The 24,502-nt window shown below is 37.9% G+C and overlaps 1 long non-coding RNA gene across 1 annotated transcript; it reads right to left on the bottom strand.

The window, feature by feature from the left end:
* Positions 1–13,083: 13,083 nt before the first annotated feature.
* On the bottom strand, positions 13,084–18,181 carry LOC137102896 (uncharacterized). Its single transcript, XR_010911300.1, has 4 exons — positions 16,618–18,181; positions 16,264–16,382; positions 14,447–14,495; positions 13,084–14,263 (listed from the first exon to the last, which is right to left on the bottom strand). It is a non-coding gene; the product is annotated as an uncharacterized lncRNA (long non-coding RNA).
* Between the last annotated feature and the right edge of the window lie 6,321 nt (positions 18,182–24,502).

A 24,502-nucleotide genomic window follows, 5' to 3' on the forward strand; every position in this document is an offset into this window, starting at 1 on the left:
CAGCTTTGCTTGTGCATCGTACTGTTGTTAGCCTGAAGCTAAACACGCAGCTAAGCTGGATGTGTAGTGGACACTGCAGGAGAACAAATGCCTTGCAGTTCTGTTGTTTAATTGTGGTTTAGAAGTTCAAATGTCGCAAAAATCCTGCTGGTCTCTGGTATCACCACCACAGATGTCAAAGAGAAGACTTCAAAGAAGTGATGTGAAGATCAATAGAACTGTTTTTGTAACTTTAGGTCTGTGTTTTAAAGTAGTAGTCATTTAAAGACACTAAAGAAAGCATTCATAGCACTTAACTTCTTCCAAATTTTGTTATGTTACAGCCTTATTTTGAAATGGATTAAATTCATTATGTGCCTCAAAATTCTACAAGCAATACCCCATAATGACAACGTGAAAGATGTTTGATGTATTATTGAGTTTAATGCAATATAAATGAAAAGTGTAGCTGTTTTTGTTTGTTTTGTTCAAGTCTGGATCTATTTCTTTTGAGGAAGAGAGAATGTAAAACCTATATGTGGTTGCATCAGGAAAACAAAATTTGCCTCACAAAGCCAGACAAGCTCAGTTTTTGCTGCAAGATCAGTCTAAAAAAATACTGAGTGTCAAACTTCATTGGAGGTGTGCTTTGGATCAATGAACAAAAAATAAATCTGGTCTTGGGCTGAAGGAGAGCTGCCATGAGAGATCGTAGTGGTATAGCAAATATTCCACCTGAAGTAGAGAAGAGTTTCCTGTAAACAGCAGTTTAACATCAGACACTTTGCTTTGAAACACTAATTCAAATTCTTATAAAATGAAGCTTGAGCCTGCAAGTCAGTCCCTGTACTTAAATTTGATCACAAATAAAATAAGTGTTATTTGTAAAAATCTCCTCTTCCTTGCTCATAAGAACAGCCATCTTGGTTTCCTTTTTTAAAATTCGGGGGGGGGGGACATATACCATTATGACCACCTGTACAATCTAATGCAATCCAATACAGCAGCTCTGCCACCAAATCTACATTTACAAGGTTATAATTTCTGATTTGTTTAATGTTGAAAATGTCAAATGTGATTATTATTGAGGTCATAGGTGGTGGTTGAGAAGTGGTTCTAATGTTTTGGCCCCCTAATTCATTTTAAATAGCATGGCCAAAACATTAGAAGTAGAATTAGTATTGTTGTTGATTGAGTCAGGTCCAAACCTTGAAATTTTAGTGCAATATTTACATTCTACATTTTGTCAGAAATATGCAAAGGGACTGTCCTCTACTGGTTGAAACCAAGCTACTGCAACTAAATATTGCTACTGGGCTGGTCTGGTTGGCAGGTAATGTATGCAAGCAGCCTCGTCTCCAACCACCCACCATTTCCACTCTCCCTCACCTGCCTCCTCGTCCCCTCCTGTAAAATCAAAATCTCCTGAGTTGGATTTTATGGGTTGAGTATAGTGACAGTGTAGTTAGATAGTTTTCATTCATTTTTTGCTGTTAAATTTTTAGTTGTGTGGTTGTACATTAGCTTTCTATCTAATTTTACATTAACACTCAGACATAACTGAAGCTAACTTGAAGCGATAAAGCTGGGGACCACTGTATGACTATAACATGTGTGCCCTAAACCTGCTGTAGCTGAGTTTGGAGCCGCTTGGTCCCACATTTTCAAGCTTCTTACCAAATCCTTCCTTTTGAGTCCCGTTTCTCGCCTAATTGCAAATGTAAGTCTAATAGTTAGTCTCCTTTTAGTTCAGCTTTTAGTCTCTGCCCACCTCCGAGGGGAATATCTCTGTCTTTAGCTGTTAAATGCTCCACTACATTTACCACTAGTCCCTGACTATATCCATACGACTGATATGTTCTGTGCAGGTAGTTTTCACTGGGTTTTTGGAACATTTTGCTGAAAACAACTGCCTGCTGCTGCCTGAAAATGTCACTGTCAGAATGGTGAGATTAAATCAGACAGCTAAACAATGACCTGAAACTTATTATACAACTGTGAAAGGCCAGTGGAGCCACAGATCTTGATGATATTTCTCTGTAGCTTCACGTGTCCAAGCAACCTCTTTGACATAGTTTTCCACATTTCATTTGTTAAATTGGATGAAAAAAACATAGAAATGCAACTAAAATATTTAAAGTATTTCATAAAGCCTAACTCGCAAGTTCACATAAAAGATGACAGAAAAATGCTCGGGTGCAGAGTAAATGCCCCTCGGACTAGTCCGAACCTTCTCTCTTTGTGCCAGCGATGCCTCTTTGCTGCTGGTGTTGAAATCTGAAAAGGGCAAGTGTGACAAAAATGGCAGAAGCTGACGTTGCGTTAACACCTACGTAAGCATTCATGTTAAACGTCCCCTTCTACACAAAATGGCACTATATACATGTGGATAAATCAAAAACAGTGTACAGCTGCAAAAGCTCTCCGAACATCAACACCTTATTATTTTCCTATTTGTAACATGTTATATTGACCTACATAACATTTGTGATTAATAAACCAAAGGAAAATACTGCCAGGCAAGTGGGGTTAGTGTGTGAAACAGGTACTCGGAGCTGTGTGTGTAGACTGTACACACAAATACAAGCACACACACATCCTTACACACTTGCCTGAGGAGACAGCTTGCAAACAGCATGATTTAGGAGCCAGGCCATTGGCAAACAGGAGTGTTTAGTAGAGAAGGAAGGAGACAAAGCAGAAAGAAAGGATGAAAGGGGAATAGAGAAATCACAAAATCCTACACATGATAACACTGGTACAAAATGTGTTATAAAGGCCCAATCTACTCAACTTGCACAAGGAACCTGTGCATCTTTGGGGTAAAACCAGTGATTTTTGCATCGGCGCGTTGTGTACAATATAGTATTGTATAACTACTGACACTAAAGTAGGAGTAACACTGTGATTAGTCTTTAGTATTAGTATTTAAAAAGTCCTGCAACAGCAGATGTAACTAGGAAAAAGGCATGATCATGAATTGATTATTAATAATTTATATGATGACTAAAACACCCCGGAAGAACCAGAGTTTATTCCCTAAAGAGGTGGTCTCGGTCTGAATCAAACTGAACCACAGTGTTAAAACGCTTTTGGAATGGTTCAATTACAGAAAGCTTAGTCAGCCTGTCATCACCCCTTAAACAACAGAAGAAGAAACAGAATTTAAATTGACCCACAAGGAAGATCCAAGGAAGACTGGAAAAAGACAGGAGAAATGAGAGCACGGAGGTGCAGTGCTTAGGCCATGAATGGGACAGCAACAAGATGTAGGGATGGAAGGTAAAGTTCTTTACTGCACTCACAAAAACGTAACATGAAATTCAAAGCTAACATGATCAAAAGTAAACAACTTAACAAAAACACAAACCAAGATTTGAACTTTAGGTTGTGAAAATGACCTTAGACGTTGCAGTAATTTCTGTATATTCCTAGCATTCATATACCTTGACAATAAACTGCTACCCATTCAAATATAAATCCATGAATTTTCATCCTACCTGCCAGGCAGAGTCCAAAGATGGTGAGAAGAACCAGGATGTAGAGGCAAACTTCCTTCGAAGTTTTCCTGAACCTAATGAAAAGCCAAGAAAAGCCATTCGAAAAACACTAGGCATGAGAATATTCCAGACTTTTTATTGAATATGCTATATGCCCAAAGTAAGTATGTTTAAAAAAAAAAGCATAGGTATTAAAGTATAGCTGTAGCTTATGTTGTACACATTTCTTTGTTTACTGGTTAAACACACAGTACAGCAAAAAAATTTGACAAAAAGAACCATTGGTTCTTTGACTTTAACCAGTCAAAATAAGAGGACAACACCTTTCAAAGAGATGTACATCGGTGGTTTATCAGGTGATATCAGAGACCCAAAGAGTCGATATTTCTTCCTTGAGTAACATTCAGAGCTGGGTCAAGTCTGTCTTGGCACAGTATTGTAAACGTAGACGAGACATATACAGTATTTAAGCATTAAAATGTCATGAAATTAAGTGAAATGTGCTGTTATAATTACGAGTAAGCACACGGTGGAAACACTTGATTACATGTCAGTGTGCTTTATGGAGTCCACAACCAATAAACTCTCACTTTTTCTTTCCAGAAGAAAGTCATTTTTCCCCCAATAATTTACATTGTGTTTGGCTCATAATGCAGATTACACATGCAGCTGTTGGATCCCACTCTAAGCAAAGAACCCGGTGTCATAGAATCCTCCTGAAGTGTCCCCAATGCTCTGCTGATGTGCCCAAAGGAAATAAACAACTCCGGGGTGAGGAATGGCTCCTTTAATTGAACGAGGTGTAAAAAAGGCTCAAGGATTAGAAATGTTGGATGAGCCCACCCTTGCTGTTGTGTGAGACCATTCTCCACTTTCCATAAAAATGTCAACAAATTCTCGAGTTAATGTTCAGTAAATCTTTCCCACCAAACTCACAGAGTCCTGGATCGAAACCTGAGAACACCACAGGGTCAACTGTGGATTCATTCAACTGCACCTGTAGCACACACACACACACACACACACACACACACAAACACACACACTTCCTGGACATTCTTGACCTTTATACTGTAGATGGCCACAGAGTGACTGCCAAATATTGACAGCAGTGCTTGTGTCTTTGCTCTTTTTTGACCAGGTCTGCACTGGTTATTAGTAAGTGTGGGTTTGTCTGAGTTCACATAGTTTCACATGCCATGATAGTTTCACAGAAAGTCCTTTTCTTTAAATCTGTCACGGTGTGCAAATCTGTCTTAGAAGACAAACAACAATGAAGACGTTGCAGCTGTATGTGTGGATGCCAACCAGTCATGTTGTAGTTTACATACATTTCTGTACAAATGCAAACTGTTCATCCTTGAAACTAAATGGATATTTGAAACATTAACATTCATTCACATTCATAATAATAGTACAGGACAATTCAAAACATATTGCCTCAGGCTACAGCTGTCATCAGCCTAGAGACATCAAAAAAATTCTAAAAATGCACAAATATCAGCACCTCAACAATTCATGCATTTTAAAAATGCAATTAGTTTTCTTTTTTTTTAGTGTGTAATTAGCAATACATTAAGACTTTCTTCTCAGTTTTCTCTCTCTGTTAGAAAATCTTGTTGTTACGTTGCAGCACAAGATAATGTACAACATATGACGGTAGAAACTTTCTTATTGCAGCATAAACAAAACATATATTGGCCAGCATGAGGACATAAAATGTCGGTAAAAGTGTGGAAGGATCTGCTTCTTTGTAAGTCTGTAATATTTGTGCATTTTAACCCTGAGTTTTGCTGAGCTCTGTTCAGTGTTTGCAGCCTCACACTCTCAAAGCATGAAATGTCCTTAACTTCATCACACAGATTGAGTTTGGATAAGTTGTGTCCGTCGTAGGCCTCCTCATACATGGAGCCGTTCTCCCGCTCTTCGTATGTGCTCAGATACATGGCCTTGTTCTCCATCTGCTCCTCCTCACTGAAGAGAGAAGATAACATACTGTATGATTCAAGCTCATCTCTCAGAGGCAAAATGTGTCAAAGTTGTTGTTACAATTACCAAGTACGAGAGGATTCAGATTATTAGATTCTGACAATTTGCATCAGAATTGGGAAGACGCAAATATCTAATTTATAATTTTAATTGTTTCCTGCAGCTCAGACAAAGTTGTGTAAATTGATGCTGTTGGGTGGTTTTCTTTTCTGCTGTTTCTCAGACACCTACACTAAATTGTTTTTAGTTACCATTATATCTCTAAATCCAGAACCTTGTTTTTCTTGTACATGTCAGTGAGTCACGCACCACGTTAACATTGAGTGACATGTTTCTTATTCACAAAAGAAAAAAAAACGGGGTCCATCTGTTGTCAGAGCTGAAGAAGCTAGTGAAGTGGTATCGTAGCATTAGCTGTCTCCCACTCAACAAACCTGGTGATGTTTCTTTTCAAACACACTGGCTCCAGTAACGATCTCTTCTTGTTCATCAGATTCTGTTCCACAAACACTGAAGCTGAAGAGATTGTCTGCACATGCTGCTAACTCTCTCTTAACCCAGACTATAACAACATTGTTGCCTTTTTTTTTTTTGTCTTTGGGGCCTTTTGATAGGCACCACATTTGTTTAGTTATAGAGAAACATTTAGTGGCGACTATGGCTCAGGCAGTAGAGCAGTGGTCCACCAATGGCAGGTTTAGAGTCCTGGTTCCTCCTGTCACTTGTCAAACTTTCCTTGAGCAAGACACTGAACCCCAAAGTAGTTGCTATGTATTAAGTGTCCACCATTTACCATTTAACGTCCATCAGTGCAGTGATGTAATGTTTTTGAGCAACAAAGTAGCTTGACCATGTAAATGAGTTTTTGGATTTAGACACAAGTGACATAAATTGTTGGTCTTAGTCCAAAAACGGGTTTTAAAAATGCCAAAAATATATTTTAAAAAGACATAGACAATCTATTATATCAGTAGGGGGCCTCATGACTATAGCAATTCAAACATGTTTTGACTGCTGCCCTCTAGTGCTGTAAAACAGGTTGACCAGCTGTCACCATCTCTGTTGCACTTTTCAAGCTACACAAACCCACATACATGCAAAGCTGTAGGTCCAAGATAAACAGAAGGAAATCATTGTGGTGTGAGGTCTGGGAGGATTGTGGCTGTCTCTCAACCAGTGTTATGTGATTAGCTTCCTTCTGCATTCACACAGTGAGACGGGGGTTGTGATTCTGCTCCATCCCATCTTTGTTTTTTTGCCTCTTACAAGGGTATTTTAGAGAAGCTCTCGATAAATTTGCATAAACCATTATAGAAAGGTCAATCATGGGGCAGAAAAGGAGTGATCCACCTGATCATACCTACTGGCCATGAAGAATATGTGTAGGTGGCTGTGGATTCTCATAATAATGCATCAGAAAAGCCAAAGCTCACATTATTATCTCAGTCAAGTGGTATTAGTTCACTGAAGGTCACTGGACAAATACTGAGCCACGTGGTTTTGAAATAATCACTTTGATTTGTTCATCTACACATCCCAAAGATCCATTTCCACCCAAAGTGATCAAGCAATCTGTCTCCACAGCTTTATCATCCAACTCAATTCAAGGCACCAGAAAGTCATCTCAGGTCAGATGTGTTATAAAAATCACTCCAGCATGTTCTGGATCTACCCTGGGATCCAGTTGGAAAACCTCCTTATATTAAGTAGGTGTGGTGGAGGCATCTTGGACATTCGCCTGCCTTTTTGACAGCAACTCCAAACTCCTTAACGTCTGAGATTTTCATCCATGTGAAGTATGCAGCAGTAGTAAACTTTATCTTGCATTCACATCATCTGAGAAGGATGATAGAGGTGGAAAAGATCCAAAGGTCCCTGCGTTTAGAAGGAGTGAACTCAAGAAGGCTGTCAAATTGTAGAGATGTGTTCACATTTCTATTAAATCATTTAATTAAATGAGAAACACTGTGGAAAATCATTGTTAAAAAAAAAAACTTTACATAAACACGTTGGGGACAAGCAAATTACATCAGTTTGCTGAACCATTTTGTCAGTGGATATTTTAAACTCTCAGATACTTTGTTATATGTACAGATATCAATAATAGTGTGGGGAAAAAATCCAGTATCAGTTTTCTTACATTTGACAAAATACTCACACAAACAGGTAGCACAGAAACAGCTGCGATGAAGTATTTATGGGAGGCAAAGAATGAACAGAAAGTTATGGAAGGATTCCAACATGTTGTTTCAAGACCAGGGGCCAAATAGACTCATAAATCTATTGAAAACATGCCCTCAGGGAAATAAAAAGTGTCTCAGAAGCCACTTATCATGGGAAGTAATTGTGTTTAAAACAAATGATTGACAATATCGTCCCACAGGTCCAGCTACTGCTGACCTACTCTTTTCAAATCTGGCACAAACTCTAGTACAACTCAATTTTAAATTTAAAGCAGGTTGAATTTCATATTTTATCCGTCAAGAATTTGACTAGTAATAAATCCTAATCACTACCTTTTCCACATCACATGGTAGCCACACACCAGACTGTTGACTCTGGGTCGGACACAGCGGGTCAGAGTATCCCAGGCTACACATGATGCAAACCATAAAGTCAAAGGGAAGGCAGAGCAAATAGATACAAGTCATGACAGAAAGGCTGTGTCACACACAGACATCTGAGGGAAAAACGGTGGGTGTTAAACTCCCACAAGCCCTGGCGGCAGATCTGTGAGTGTTTGACGAAGTAGTTAAAAAACGCTCAGTTCTGGACTTTCTCATTACACAGGGGAGACAGGGGTCAGATTGACATTTAGACTGAAGCTAGGCAGGAATCATTAGGGCTGCTAGGAGATCCGGCTAAACCCTCCGTACCCCTGCATATGTGTTTGTGTGTGGGTGCATTCATGAGGTGAGTTATCTTTTAATTAAACTGACTTTGGTGAGACATAATGCTTGTTTCATCACACACACACACACACACACTGTTGTCTGTTACTCTGTGTCATCAGAGGATGGTGGGAAAGCAAAGTCCACATCTGTCTGCTCACACTTCAACTGCAATGCCACACAGAATTTACGATAAAGAAAACCAGATCTAGAAAGGATGTTACACAGCATTCTTCCGGTGCAGCTGCACTCACAATAGGTGACAAAAGGCCAAGAAAAAAGCTGCCTATTGCATTTCCAACATTATATAGCCACAGTCCAAACCTAACATTAGGAATAATAAATAACTCTTCTTAATGTCTGCATCTGATTAAACACCCAAGAATCCTTTAATGCTCAATATGGGCCATCTATGATTCCCTCAGGCCTCTATCACCGAAACCAATAAGACTGAGCCCTTATAGGAAGTAGACTCTTTCCTTCTTCGAGCCCAATCCAAGCATTACAAAGAGTTCAAGGTTCAGTGTGACAACAAGCCAAGGAAAAGCAAGGCTGCACTACAGGCTGTGTGTGACTATGATTGTGTCTTAAGTGTTGGGGGACATGGTCGCCATCTTGTCAGGTTTACCCTGACTTTCTATTGCAGAGCTGCACTCTGTGTTTTGACTTTTTATGGTTCTGAAAATAGTTGCTTCAGTCAGTCAGAGCTGCCGCCATAGTAAGAAGTGAGAGGACCTGTACTCAAATTAGCAGATCTTGCAGTAAAGCCACTACAAACGCTGTTGCTTGTTACTGGCAATTAATTTCTCCAGGTAGGGTCCTGTTTTCTCTTTCCATCAAATTTGAAAAACTGAAACAACAGGCACAGATAAACATACCATTTACTGTAGATCACAAGATGGCGTCCGCAGCCCACAGCAGTTAACGTGCGTGGCTGAATTTCACGCATCTGTTAGAAACAAGAAAACCTCACACAAAATCCCACTGACATTTGTAAAACTACTCAAAATGTAAATACTTTTTTTTAATGTAACTTGGTCCATGTGAGTCGGTGAGCAAGTCAAATGGCTGCAGCGAGTTTAGACGCTTAGCACTAACAGCAGGACTCTAACAATGTTGGGAGTTTTCACAGCGCAGAGACGAAGGCTGGAACATTCTGAACTTCAGCAGAGAGCACTGGTGAGTTTTACACATGTGGACTTCACGCCCCCACAAGCTCACAGTTTGGGTTTTAAACAAAAACCAGACAAACTCACTTTCCGCGAGCTCCTCTTCAGCCCCCCTAAGGTTGGACAGATTAGCAACTTGTTAGCAGCGGCGATGATCGAAACTCAACCAATGAGAGGAAAGATCAGGCTTTACGCTCCCCAGGTCAGTGTGATTGTTACAGCTCAATCCACTGCACTGATGAGGAAGTTACTTGCTGCTGAATGAAGAACGATGCTAATCGCTAAAATAGGTTTTTTTGACAGATGACACATTCATCAAAAGTCAACCACGCTCCACTTCTCTTCTCCAAGCTTTATTCACCGTGTGATTTCAGTCATCAGGCCTTCGTCAGTATGATTTACAAAGGTTACTCCCGGCTTCCATATACACAGGATTACAGCAATACACAGCATCATCTCTCAGCTGATGATGCTGGAGCGACAGTTTTGCTGAACTGAGAAAAAGACACCAAAGATTCACTCAGCAAGAGAAAAAATAATTATCTTGTCATGTGCCGTTGCATTGTAAGACAGGTGCTGACAGGAGGAGGTAAATTTCACCACTGGGCACATTAAAAGTAGCGGAAGCTTTTCAGTCTCACCTTATCAGCTGACAATTAGAAATAATAAAAAAATCACAGCTTCGCGTTTCTCATAATTTCCCACAAAATGCTGATGCGCCCTGACGGTGACTCCTGTTGTCTGTTGTCTCTCTTCGTTCAGTCCGTCAGCTGTCAGAGTGGTGGCGAAAATGCTTTGCATTAAACGAACAAGCAGAGTAAAAATGCTGCACAATCCATGCGCGCGCAAACACTCTGTCTCACTCTCTTACACACACACACACACTCTCCCTCTCTCTCTCTCTCTCTCTCTCTCTCTCTCTCTCTATCAGACTCAGCCAACAGCTCTGCAGTGGAGAACAAGCTCAAACATTTGGAATAAAATAGCTACAACATCGTCATGTGACCGTCGATGAACTCCAGCTGAAGTCCAGCGCTACAAGCAGCTGAGAAGATACTAAAAGGTTGCTGCACCTGATGAACACTGCTGCCCTCTGTTGGATGCCAGTACTAAAGTACAAGTAGGACTGAGGACACAGTTTGTGTGATTTAATAGATATGTGAGCGAGTCGGATACTCGCGGAGGAGAATAAAGGCCATTCATTGTTTTTAAGCCTAATCTGATAATGGTAAATGATGATGCTTTCAGGAACCCATCGTAAATCTGTCTCTTGACGAACCATAGAGAGAAGAATAACGTTTGTCCCCAAACTCTGTTCAATTTTAATAAGTTTTAATAAGTATGAATTTACCAGCGCAAGGACCCAGCTTTTATAAGGAAGCAGCGAAGTGTTTTAATTCGGTTTTAGCCTTTCTTAAAAACTGCAGAAGTAGTTTTAAATGAATTGACGGCTAATGCGTACAATAATATGGAAAACTCTGCACATTCTCAAAAAAATGATGAACTGTGTTTAGCTATTTTCTAAAAGAATCAATCAATCTGAACTAGGCCAAACTTATACATCAAAGTGTTACTGCATCCTGCTAATAATGAGGAGTGTTCATCAGCGACCAAGACCCTTTTACAGTTTAAGACTCCATAAAGTATCGATGTACTTCAACAAGGCTCCACAAGGTGGTAGGATTAGATCTTGTGATGCATAAAGGTTGACTCCAGCCTGTAACTCTGAACCTGCATTCAGCCTGTAGCTCTGTTGGGTTCAATGTGGCAAATGACAAAAATCAATACACTGGTTAAATACTGATATAGGACATGAAGTTTATTGTTTCAAAAATAATACCACATTTCTGATGGTTTGTCCTCAGTGTATTTGTGTGTGACTCCTTCCTACATCCCCCTCACATGCCCTCCCACCCTTTGCTTATCTGTCTAGAATAAATCTTTCCTGTTCTTTGTGTCATTTGTCTAATGTGCTTCGCGGTACTTTAGTGTAAAGGCCTTGTGTAAATCACCCTGCATGGCTGACAGTTCAACTCTCCTACTACCCAGTTACACTCAGACACACGGGGGGAAAAAATGCAATGAGGCGTATCACTAACTGTAAAGCTGTCTTCTGTATGATGGCGTCATCCATTCATTCACTCATTTCAGGTCGTAGCGCTGTATCGATTTGGTTATGTTTAATTTCCCCTTTGTGTCTTTTTTTATTTATTTTTCTTTTGGTTTTTATTCATTGCTGCTGCAACCTGTTTTCTCATCATTAAATCAGTAATATTTATTGCATCCTATGCTTTATTGGACTGTCCTGCTTTAATTCATTCATTTCTTTCTAAATTCACGATAGAGTAGCATCAGAAAAACTATATTATTAACAGATTATTTTAATAGCTAAATATTATTTAATTATAATTTTCCTTACTTTGCTTCCTTATCCTATTTGGGTGGTAAACCTGTTTGCTTGTTTTTCACAGCATTTTTTTATGCTTCTTTGGTGAAGTCAGCCCAAACCTGGCCAATGATCTACTGTGAAATATGAACAAACATGGACGGTTTTGCATTTTGTAAATGGAAGTTAGTTAGTAAATGCTGTTATAAATAAATGCCTGTTTATGCAGCTGCAAGAGTCTTGATGAGGCATTGTTTTGATTTTGAGCAGCTTGGCCTTTGAGGAGATTTTTTTTTTTTTTATTACAAGGTTTCACATATTGTGATAAAATGTACCCAATTGTATCTCATAGAAGCTAACAACCTTGCAATGATATTTTATTTGTGCAGTCAGTCCAGGCAGCATAATTCTGGATAATTGGTATTGATCAATATTGCAGTTGAAGTTCTGGAAGTGTGGGGCTGTTTTTTCTTTTTTTTTGGGGGGGGGGGGGCATAAATATAAAGTATTGAATCAAGTCATACTGCTATTTTTATAAAGTCTAATAATATAACTGTCCAGGGTTTACAGTGTTGTGGGTGTGCTTTAGGTTTTTTGTGAGGTCTCTGAGAAACAACCTCAGATGGCTAACAATATCATTTTACATACATTAATAAAATGTTATTAAAAACACCTTGAACTAAAACATACTCCAAATTGAAAGCAAAACATCTTAACAGCATTAAGAAAACATTGCATTTTATTGTCTTAGTGGCTTTTTTCTATTTACCTTTTTTACTTGCTAAAATTTGGACAGGCAGCTTAATTGGAACTGTGACACAAATGTGAACACAGTACACAGCCCATGTTGTAAGTTAAAGTGTGCAACCACCTGTTAGATGTGCGAACACAAATGAGTAAAAATGGTGACTAGGGACAAACACACCTCTGAAAATTGTCCTTTTTATACCAAATAATGACGTTGATGACGATGTCTCACACTTCTAGCCATGATAGGCTTCATATTATGCATTAAATTGTAAAGCTGCACAAATTTAAAGCTGCAGCAAAGTAATTACAAGCAGCAGATGATGAAAATTTTCACAACTCAACACAGAATTTTGTGGAACATGTCACTTTTTTTATTTTTATTTTATTGTAATGCATCATGATGAATCTATCGAAAAAAAATAATTGACAAAGTGGCAAAGAATAGTTGTCTTAAGTTGAAAATGATCTTAAACACACTGGGATTCTTATTTATCCATTCAGATGTCCCTTAACTGCAGATTATCCACATTGTGGAATATGACAAGAATTGGAAAAAGGTCAAGTATGTTTGATTTTCACAGACGGACTGAGATTTGTATCAGAGGAGCTTGGAATGGCTATAAATAGGCTCATTGACAAAAGCCAAAGTGAGCTCCCTGGGAATCCACTAAGCCAAACGTCTGGCAACCTGTCTGTTCGATCCCTGACCTTCTGCCAGTTCACCGCAGAGGAGATTTAAAATCTGTCATGTGATGGCTATCACCAACATCTCACACTGGGCTGTGTTAAAAACTTGTTGTTTTTTCTTTCCTTTCCTTTTCTTCTAACCTTTTTTTATTTCAAACATTGTGGAATTTCTCTTTAGAGACTTTGGTGTCAGGTTGTGAAAGTAGAGGGGTAAATGAAATGTGTACTAAATAACCGTATATATTAACTAAATTGCCTTGTTGTTTCTGGAATATTACCCCAGTATTATTATTTTATTATAAATTAACCAAACCAAAGCTTTGTGTGTTGCTAGAAAGTCACAATAATTACATTACCATTAGCAGCTCACCCAGGCAGTGCAACGTTAACATATTTCCCTCAGCAGTGCATCATGGTTAAACATGAACATAAAACTGGAACAACCTGTCTAACAGAAGTGTGGAAAGGCATGAGGAGCATCACAGGTTGAAAGACCACCTGCCATGTGTCTAAGGGGGACTGTGGATTTGGCCAACAAACTTTATTTTGCCAGTAGATTTGATGTGAAGCTTCAAACCTCACATACTCACCCAGTGCCCTCAACTTGTGCTTCCCTGTGGAAGTTCGGGAACTTATTCATTGAATACCAGAAAGCAAAAGTTTGCCTTTGTGTAATGCTGCTTTATTTCTCAGGAAAGGTTGCAAAATCAAACAGTTTTAGATTTTTCTAAATCAGTTTGAGCTGTGAGCCAATGATCACTGCATCTCAAGTGCTTTATGCAAACGCAAGACTATCAATCTGTGGTTAGGGGTTTACTTTTCCATTTGCTCATGGTATTGCAAAGCAAAGCAAAGAAAAAAAAAAAACAGGTTCATGGCTGATAATCCTGCGACTCTCTTCCGTATCCATTCCTAGTAAGAGGAGTAAAGTAAAGTTAGAGCTGTGTGTAGGTAGTTAATCTATATACAGTACCAAAGTTATATAGCAGCAGGGCTGAACAATTTCAACCTGTGAGTTAAATTTTTTTTATGTCCCTTTTCAATTTGTAAAAACATAAATATGCGTAAATATCGCACACCATCAAAAGTGCCTACCTTTGGCGCAATCTCTCAAGTTTTTCCGTCCTGTAGTTATTTCTGAATGCTAAAGAGATGAAGATTACGTTATAAAACAAAATTGTAGAATTAATGATAGGCAATTTACTATTGTAGTAAAACCCCAATTCCAAAATAATTGGTAAGATGTGTAAAACGTAAATAAAAACAATGCAATGATTTGCAAATCCCATCAAACCATGTTTATGTTCTATTGTGATTAAAATAATTTATCAGATGTTGAAACTAAGAAAATATTTTCATGGAAAATATTAGTTCATTTTGAATTTATGAATAAAAGTAATTGCTGCAATCAAAAGGAAATGGAGGAGTATTTGACAACTAATTGGGTTAATTGGCAACAGGTCAATAACATGGCTAAAAGGAGCATTTCAGAGAGGCAGATCCTCTCAAATGTAAAATGGGTAGAGGTTCACCCATCTGAGACCAACTGGGCCAAAAAATTGTGGAACAATTTAAGAAAAAATTTGCTCAATGTAAAACTGCGAAGCATTTGAAGATCCAACCATCTACCGTATATAATATCATCAAAAGATTCAGAGAATCAGGAGGAATCTTTGTGGATGCACATAATCATGGGCCCTCAGGCAGCACTCATTAAACATTGAAAACAGGCCTCATTCTCTACCTGACATCGCTGCATGGGTGAACATAGTTCACTGTACAATCCATAAATGTAATTTAAATCTGTATCATGCAAAGAAGAAGCCATATGTGAACAGGATCCAGAAACACTGCCATGTTCTCTGGGCCAAAGCTCATTTTAAATGGTTTGAGGCAAAATGTTTTCCATTTTCCAGTGTTCTGTGTTCAGATGAATAAAATAAAATTCTTTAAAATTTTAAAAATAATTGAATAAAATTCTTTTTGGAAATGTGGACGCCCTGTTCTGCAAACTAAAGAGGAGAGGGACCATTCAGTTTGTGAACAGCAGGCAGAACCTGCATCTCTGATGGTATTGGGGGGTATTGGTGCCTATGGTGTGGGCAGCTTACACATCTGCAAAGACACCATCAAGCTGAAAAATATATAGAGGTTTTAAAACAACATATGCTCCCATCCAGATGAAGTCTCTTTCAGGGAAGGCCTTGCATATTTCAGCAAGACACTGCTAAACCACATACGTGCTGCATCCATCATAACAGCATGGCTTTGGAGGAGAAGAGTCCAGGTGCTGAACTTGTCTGCCCGCAGTCAGACTTTTTACCGATAAAAAACATTTAGTGCATCATAAAACAAAAAAGACTGTTGAGCAGCTAGAATCGTGTGTCAGTCAAGAATGGGACAACATTCCTCTCCTAAAACTCCAGCAACTGGTCTTCTCACTTCCCAGACGTTTACAGATGGTTGTTCAAAAAGAGGGGATGCTACACAATAGTAAACATCACCGTCTTCCAACATTTTTTGAGACGTGCTCCTGCCATCAAATTCAAAATGAGCTAATATTTTCCATGAAATGGTAAAATGTCCCAATTTCAATATCTGATATGTTGTTTATGTTCTGTTGGGAATAAAATATGGGTTGATGAGATTTGCATTCAATGTTTATGTTTACAAATCCCCTCAACTTTTTTGGAATTGGGGTTTTACATCATTGGTGCTGCTCTTTGTATCTCTGAATACATCTGAGCTGTTTGTACTGTAATAAATTAAGCATTTTGGTAAAACTCAAGACTTGATAATTTATACACTGGCAATCTGGTGGTGGGAATGTACTGTATATATTTATGCATGTAACAAACTAATGTAGCTTGCTGTTAACCAAAAATTGGAGGTTGATACAGAATGTGATTTACCTCGATATCCCGCCTTGGCACTTTTCCACATAGATCCTAACCGTTTAAAAAAGCACTCCCCAGGTTCAGCCATGAGGAGCACCAGTGACAGCACTAGAAAGATCATGACAAACTTCATCCTGAAAAACAATGATGTGTATTTTAGTTTTAAACCAGCAATCAATTTTTCTTTTTTTGCATTTTTTATGTCTAGTTATCCATGTTTCAGGTAACATTTAAGTCTTAAAAAGGTTCTTATCTCTGATCTCATTACAGATATTTTCATTCTATTTATAAGATGTAACGTCACAATACAGGCAATCTATACTTTACATTGCATTATATAAAAACAAAGTTAAAATATTTACTGTTTACCTGTCCACTGATTGATAGAGAAAAAGAGAACGGTTAGCGGTATAAATTAGTGGTTGTGAGATCTACAGCCGATATAAATTACTTTACCAAAACGTTGTGAAATGCCTGCTTTTCTGTCAGTGGGTGGGACCAAATGGAGTTTCTCAATAAGTGTTGAAATAGACTCCAACTCTTTATTGATCAGTATCATATGAATCTTTATGCACAGAATGAGGCCTATACATCTTTTCTTACAGTACAGTTGTTTTCCAAACAGCAAAGCTTTAATGATCAAAACTGATCATGTACACAGAAGCTCTGTAACGCTGTTCTGAGACCAGCTTGGATTTACTGAAGTGTGACTGAAGTGTGACATTATGACAGCAAATAGTAGTAGCATCAGACATTGGCCCTGCATAGCTCTGCCCAATATCATCTTGAAAATGGCTGACTGTGGTTTTTGCATTCATGCGTGTTTTAGATTGGTGCTTTGCTTATGATGCTTGCTAAAGCAAGGGGAATTGTTTCAATTGTAGTCATTGTTGCAATATCTTGGCACATTATAACACATGTGATCATGATTATTGGCTGACCCACTCTACCCCCAGTCAAAATAAATTCACCTTTCCATCAAGAACTTTACAGTGGCTCCAAACACACATTTCCAGCTGCAGCCAATATGTGTTTAACAAGAAACCTCAACACATACTGAAAACAACAAACATCTCCCAACTTTCATTCATTACTTAGTTTATACAATTTTATAGCATCTTTACAAGCCACAAATTAAGAATTGTAAACAACAGTTTATAACTATGCCAAATGTAATGCTGAAGGCCTGAAGGAAATGATAATATTGATTTCTGTTGGCATTTAACCACTGTATGGGAGCGTCGGTGGCTCAATTTGTAGAGTGCCTGTTTACCAAATGGTCTGCGATTCACGCCCCCACGTGGCCCATGTGAGAGAAATTTTTCTTCAATAGCAAAATGCCTGTGTATGGTGACCAAATGCTACATTCACACTTCAGCAGACCTTCTGTCTGCACTGTCTTTAGACCAGAGCTTCATAAGGAAGCTGTCCCTTAGGAGACGAGTGGTCTCAGATACTTGCTAATTAGATTCCTGACCACTGTGTGTATGTTCTGTAAGGTTGAGTCCTTCTTTGTGCTTTTATGTAAATTCAGCTGCTGAGCTGAGTGGTTAAAGGCACCAATAACCAGTAAAACCTTGTCAATTGACCCACTCTGGAGTGTAGTTCTGCATGTTTCTCTGTCTTGCTGGTTAAACTCACCATAAACAAGACTGTGAGCTGCCTTTTACCTCCTTAACTTGCCTTACAGTTTTTGCCACGACAGCCCAAAGTTGAACTGTCCCTGGAAAAGACGGTGAACCGTCCAAATTTCACAACCCCAGAGATTGCACAAGCCAGCACATATCTGAGCATCAATCTCACGCAAAAAAACAAAAAAAACAAAAGAGTTGTCATTTAGCCTCTCTACGTGCGTGGAGCAGCTGTGTGGCTTTGATGTCCACCAATGGAAGAAGTGAAGGTCTGTTTATCAGCAAAATGTTGTGAAAGCAGTATGACAAAGGCATTTTAGAAAACCATCTGGGAAAATGACAAACATCCTCATCCTCAAGTCTTGCAACATAAAAACTATATAATTCATGCTCAAATTACTCAAGAAGTTAATCGAAGTAAATAAGATTTATTATGGGGATTTTTATTCACTAAATTGTTGCTGGCTATTACCTGGATCGCTGCCCTTCTCGGTTGAATTTCAGATCTCGGTCGGCCAATTGTGATACACCTTCATAGTACGCACTTGATCTAAATGAAGAATTTGTTGTTTAAGAATAACTTGGAAACAAACACAAAAGCATGCTTTAGTCTGGTTTGTAAAATATCGAGTCAGAGGCGGAATGCAGGAACACAGCAATAAAATGTTTAATATTAATAACCACTTGTATTTGAGTCATATACCCAAAGTATAAAATATAGTAAAATCTTTTAAGCATGAGTGTTCTATCTTAAGATATAAAGGAAGTTTGCACTCCTCCTAATGCCAAGTCACCGTTGCCACATCAGAACACTTATCAGCAGTCAACATGTTGATCCTGACATGTTAACACATACCCACAAAATGTGGGGAAAAAAAAGAAGTAGCAATAAGTGCTGGAACCCAGTGCATTGTAGTTTACTTAGATCACCATTGTGCCAGAGCCATTCAAAAGAATGAAATTCTAACGTTTATTTTAATGGCTGTTATTGTCTCTCCATTATTATAAGAGCTCAAACACAGTTTTAAATCTCACCACTCAAGTTGCATTTTTATATAATGTGCTCTGTTTCAGAAAGATTATCATCAGTGTTATTGTAAAAGTCCTTGTCATTGCTGATACATTGCACATTTGAATTGTTTCTTTCTGTAACCTCTGAAGTACTTTTGGTTGGATTGTAGAAGCTTCACAGCTTCAGTGCTAAAATAACTAAACTATTTCTGCCTTAATACTAAAAATAATCAATACTCAACAATTCTTTATGGTGCTACTTATTACAAGCATCAAAGAGTAAAGACTACAACATTCTTCAGTTTTCATCTCATCTTTAACAGGATATTTTGATAAATTAGACAATTCTTTTATAATGTATGGTCTTACTATAACTGAAAGAATGAATAAGATTTGTGTGTGTGTGTGTGTGTGTGTGTGTGTGTGTGTCGGACTATCAGTATAGTTCATCTTATACATGGGATAACATGAATGAATAAATCAAAATAATTTTTCCTATTTCTTATGCATGTCTTAGACACCCCCCCCCCCCCTACATGTTACAAATATGTGAACTGAACCATTTTTATTTTATATGTTGATTACACTAAATAAGCCAAGCAGGAGAAGTTTCAAAGTGAAAAAATACTTTTAAATATTTTTTTTAGATGGTTAACTTTAAAACGGGTCAATTTGACCCTGAACAGAAGAGGTGTCTCATTTTAATTTATCAACATCACTCCATAAACAAAAAAAAATCAAAATATAAAAAACATTTTTAAAAATCAATTGCATATAAAACTATTGTAATTTATATGTAGGTCTTTTCAATGTAAATTAAAAAAGGTTTTAACATGATCTTTTTTAATAAACGAGTGACTTATGCTCATTGAACCATGATCTGTGAACAGTAAAGAACATCATTGAATTAAATATTGATTGAAATGGTTAGTAATAGAGTTAATGATGAGATATAAACAATTTTTTTTGAGATTTTTTGGTTTCTGACACTTTTGTATAATTAGGTGTGTTCCAAATTGACCCGGGGACATCAAGGCTGTTCCTCGGAAACGAACATAACAGGAGGGTTAACCACCATGAGTTAGTTTTTTAAATCAAATTGTCCACAACACAGCAAATGTGGAAAGCTTATGCATCAGCTTCCCTTTAAAAAAGAAGATGAAATGCTGTAACTGATGCATTTAAATGTAGTTTAATTTGGTTTGTCTTTTAAGACATAACTGAATAACACCTGCAGTATTACACACGGGGCATCAGAATGGGCATCCGGCCAAAAATAAGTAACTAAATAAAAATAAATAAAATATATATGTAATAAGTATACATGTGCAGACCAAGCCCCAGACAGGAGACAGGACAAGCTAAAAGAGAGTTAAAAAAACATGCAGCATTACAGAGGAAGTTGGCCTTTTTGTAGGTCATGCTTTGTCTCACATTCATTCTAAGAACAGTAGCAGTAATTTGCATGGAGATGAGCGAGACATTGTTTTTATCAGATTGTAGAGTCTGGATTGTGAAATCTATATACACAGTTTTACAACATATTCACTCATGGCCTTTTCTGTGTAGGTAAGAGTGTAAGGTAGGCGTCTTTACTCTGTTGCTAACAACAGTGTCCTGAGGACCCATGGAACTTTTCTCTCTTTTGGTTTTCGCCGAGGTATTTTCCTGCCACTTGCCCCTAATGAAGACACCGAGCTGGTCTCCAGGCAGCCACAGCACTGTGATTTGCTCCTGAACTGGTTGAGTGACTCGAGTGCAGAGAACAAATTTCTCTAAAGGGATTTATAAAATGTAACTTAACCCAAAAACAGAGACCTCATGTATGTTTGCCTTTAGATCCTGCCAGGTTTATGAAACATGTCTTTCACAAGCATGAATTAATTTATACCTTGTGTTTCCAAAAATTTTCAGCTCAAGAACCAAAAGAAAGTTGTGTTGACTCTTTTTCTAACTTAAAAAAATACATTATACATCTACATTTAAACCTGCTTATAATCAACACAACAAATCAATTTTGGGCTTTTGTGCGGATTCAAACCTCAAGACTATCTTACTAAAACATGAATTTGTGGTGATCTATTATCAAAAGCCTGGTCATAACCAGTTATTTCAGCGAGCAGATGTAATGTTAGTGGGGGTTAGTTTGAGGCTGCACAGATGAGTTTGCTAACAAACTTATGTTATACTCATAGGTATGTGCAGAAAATGTCTGAAATTCTTTTTTAAACTCAATAATAAACACATAGAAGTATCAGAGAGTTTCAACCTAAAAACTAAGAAATTATAACCTTGTAAAAGCAGAATTCATGGCAGAGCCATTGTATTTGATTGCATTAAATTGCACAGCTGGTCATAATGTATCTGACCGGTGTATAAGAAAAATGACCAAAAATACAAAAATACAAAATGAACAAACATTAAATTAACTTTTAAGCAGCTGTGTACAACATGTAACTTGCTATGCACTTAACTCTGCAGGTTGGCAACCCAATAAAAATGGGGTCATGACCCTGATTTTGGGAAACGCTGCTCAACAGAAGTAGCTATTCAAAGTGTAGTACTTTTTTTTTGTGATACTTTTTCAGTGTGGTATGTTCACTGTACCCTACTCTGTTTTAACTCTGAAGCAGGCTCATAAAATCCAACCTGCAGTCCCCCTTTCAGCCCCCTGGCATCGCAAAGTTGCTTGCTCGTCCCAGATCAACGGCACCAAATCCTACTGTGTTTACATTAACAGCTTCTTGGTGAACATTAATTTACAATCGGATATATCACACAGCTTCTGCCATAAACCGAAACCCCATAACCCCAACCCCTGGCAGACAGTTGGGCTGGTTCTTCTGTTGCCCTGTTTTTTCAGTGGGTTCAAATCCACCGTCGTAGTCCATTGTGTTGCAAATTTGCGAGCATTACACTATCAAGTGCCATTTAAGTTAAGCCCACAATAGGGAAAGCATGATAAAGTGCCCTCTGAGATGGCTTTACAATAAAGCAAACATGATAAAGCGATGTTTTCCAACCCTGCCATTTAAACATTCTGAGTCTGCAACTACTACCAAGTTACAAAATGCTTAAACAGCTTTACTTACTGATTTTAAGATTATTTAAAAGGGAGTAATTTCGAGTTGTTTTTTTCAAATGTTTAAGCTTTCAAATAGTTTTTGGTTCATGTTCTGCTACAGAGGCTGAGAAACAGAAGTAACACTGCAGTGTGATAGAGTATTTCATATTCGATGAAATTTATATATAGTATTCCATTTCCTTGTATTGCTCATTTTAATAAGACACAGGAAAAATATGTTACGATGAAGCTTTAATAGAATGTCTGACATTTCTCTAGATAATTTTTAAATTTTTTGGTGCTATGCTGAAGACCAAGAAGCATTTCTTTTTAACTAAAAACCCAACTTCCTATGAACCATCCTAGTACTGGAAGTGTAGTCCGCAGCCATTTTGTTTTGGTCAAAGCGTTGGTCCAGCTGGTCTTGCTGCTCTTTCCCAGAGATAAGTCTGATGTGTAGAGAAAGAAAGCGGTTCAGTTTCCAAATATAAAAACATACAAGAGCAGTAATGACGTGTGTTTTTACACTAGAAGAAAAAGTGCTTACTTGTGGAGGCTCGCGACAATTAAATAAAACAGAAAATAAAATAAACAGAAAATAATTATATTCAATTATGATTTATTGCATTTTTTGCACTTCACAGAAGGGAATACACTGGTATAGAAGGGAAAGCCCTGCTCAGAAACCTGCATGCATTAGACAGGTACTTAGTATTGTGGTTTCCTGAAAATATTAGATATATTGAATTAAATCTTTATTGTTGTTCAAGCTCCAGGAGAGTTGGATTCCGCATTCACGCTCCCGACCGAATGCTACACCCATTTTTACAGTCTGGGTAGTTTTCATCATGACATGTAAACAAAATGTCATGTAAATAACCATTAAATAATCATAAAATGTTTTAAAACAACCAAACTTGTTAGAGAATTTAATGTTGATGTCATACTGTGTTAACTTTGGGATGATGTTTACTGTTGGTGAGTTGGAGTTCATGTTTTCACATTGTCTTGATTTTAAAAACCATTGCCACAGTAGGTCAGTGCTGCTGCCATAATAGGTTAGTTGAAGAGCTTTACCCTGTTTGAGTGTGATTGTAGTCCAAAGTGCAGATCATCCACTGTCACTGGAAAACTTGCTCTTTATTTATTAACGTCAGTTTTTCCAAATACCATTTCTTGCTATTTTAGTTTAATTTGCCCAGGTGTGCTGGTTTTCATCTTTATACAATGGTGCCTACGTCCCCCAACAGTTAATATGGCAGGATTTACCATCATTCTTTAACACAGCTATACCACAGTTAAGGGTAACAGCCTTAAACTAATGAATAATAATTTACATACAATGTAAATATTCTGTTAATTCTTGTTTTTAAGTTTAACAAGCTTGTTCTCAGTAGCTGTCTGTTTTACTCCTAAATGCATGATAAAATGTTAAGTTCATACCTCTTATGATTGAGAGCAAAGGCAACAGAACAAATCCAGCAGTAAAAGATCAATAGGTGATTTTAATCTCCAGGACTTGGTAGACAGGCAGATCTTTTTATAGCAAGGAATAAAACTCCTTGTCATTGGTTGCCTCACGCTATGTTGAAATATATGAGGGCAAAACCGATTTGTGCCTTACAAAATACACTGGCAAATTTCAGTTATCACCGCTGCATCAGCTAAGTGTTCAATCAGCTTACACATACGGAAGTCATGGTTGCTAACTGCTTGAAAAAAGTGCTTACAATTACGTAGGAGCTAAAAAGGTTCCTCAAAACGGTGTTCTAAGAACTCTTATTCATCATAATTTTTGTGGTGCTAACACACAAGAAAGGGGAAACGTCTTGAACTACAAAAAGGTTCCTTCAGGTTAAAAGCAATGTCAGATCAGACATTACAAGAAGCTACACAGGTGAACAAAAGTGAACGTTAGTTTGAGTAAAGTGCACAGCTCACTCATTCGTGTTTGCACAAGTTGTTTTGTTTGATGGTCAACTTTTGTATAACTCTGATGGCATTAACATCACCTTTAATTTTTTTTTTCAGGGTCTGCAATTTTTTCTTTTACAGTAAATGCTTATGGTAATTTGTCTGCTGATACAGCACTTTTATCAAAAGTGCTTTACAATGTTGCTTCTCATTCACCCCTTCACTTACATGCATACACACAGACACACACACACAGTGTGCACGGTGCTCATCTGACCCACTGGGGGCACCTTAGGGTTGACTCATGCTGTTACCTTGCTTGCAATAATAGAATGAAGTGTAGATCGTAGTATGTGCCTAATTTAATACATCTCTCAACTTGTACTTAGCACCAGGAAGTCAGTAAGTTATGGTTTTGCTGTGGAGTGTTGGTTTCTCAGTCTCAGCTGGGGCAGGAAGACAAATTAATTTTGTAGCTGTAATGTCAGGAGCATGTTGCTTTACTTCTAACACTTGAGAGACTGAAGAGTTGCATTATACTGGGTTTAAACTGTGATGCAGACCTAGTTTAATTCTTAAGCATATCTTAACGTTTTAAGCTTTATGTAGACAGCTTCACTACCAGGATCTGGAG

Source organism: Channa argus, chromosome 17 (assembly GCF_033026475.1).
Source record: "Channa argus isolate prfri chromosome 17, Channa argus male v1.0, whole genome shotgun sequence".
Lineage (NCBI taxonomy): Eukaryota > Metazoa > Chordata > Actinopteri > Anabantiformes > Channidae > Channa > Channa argus.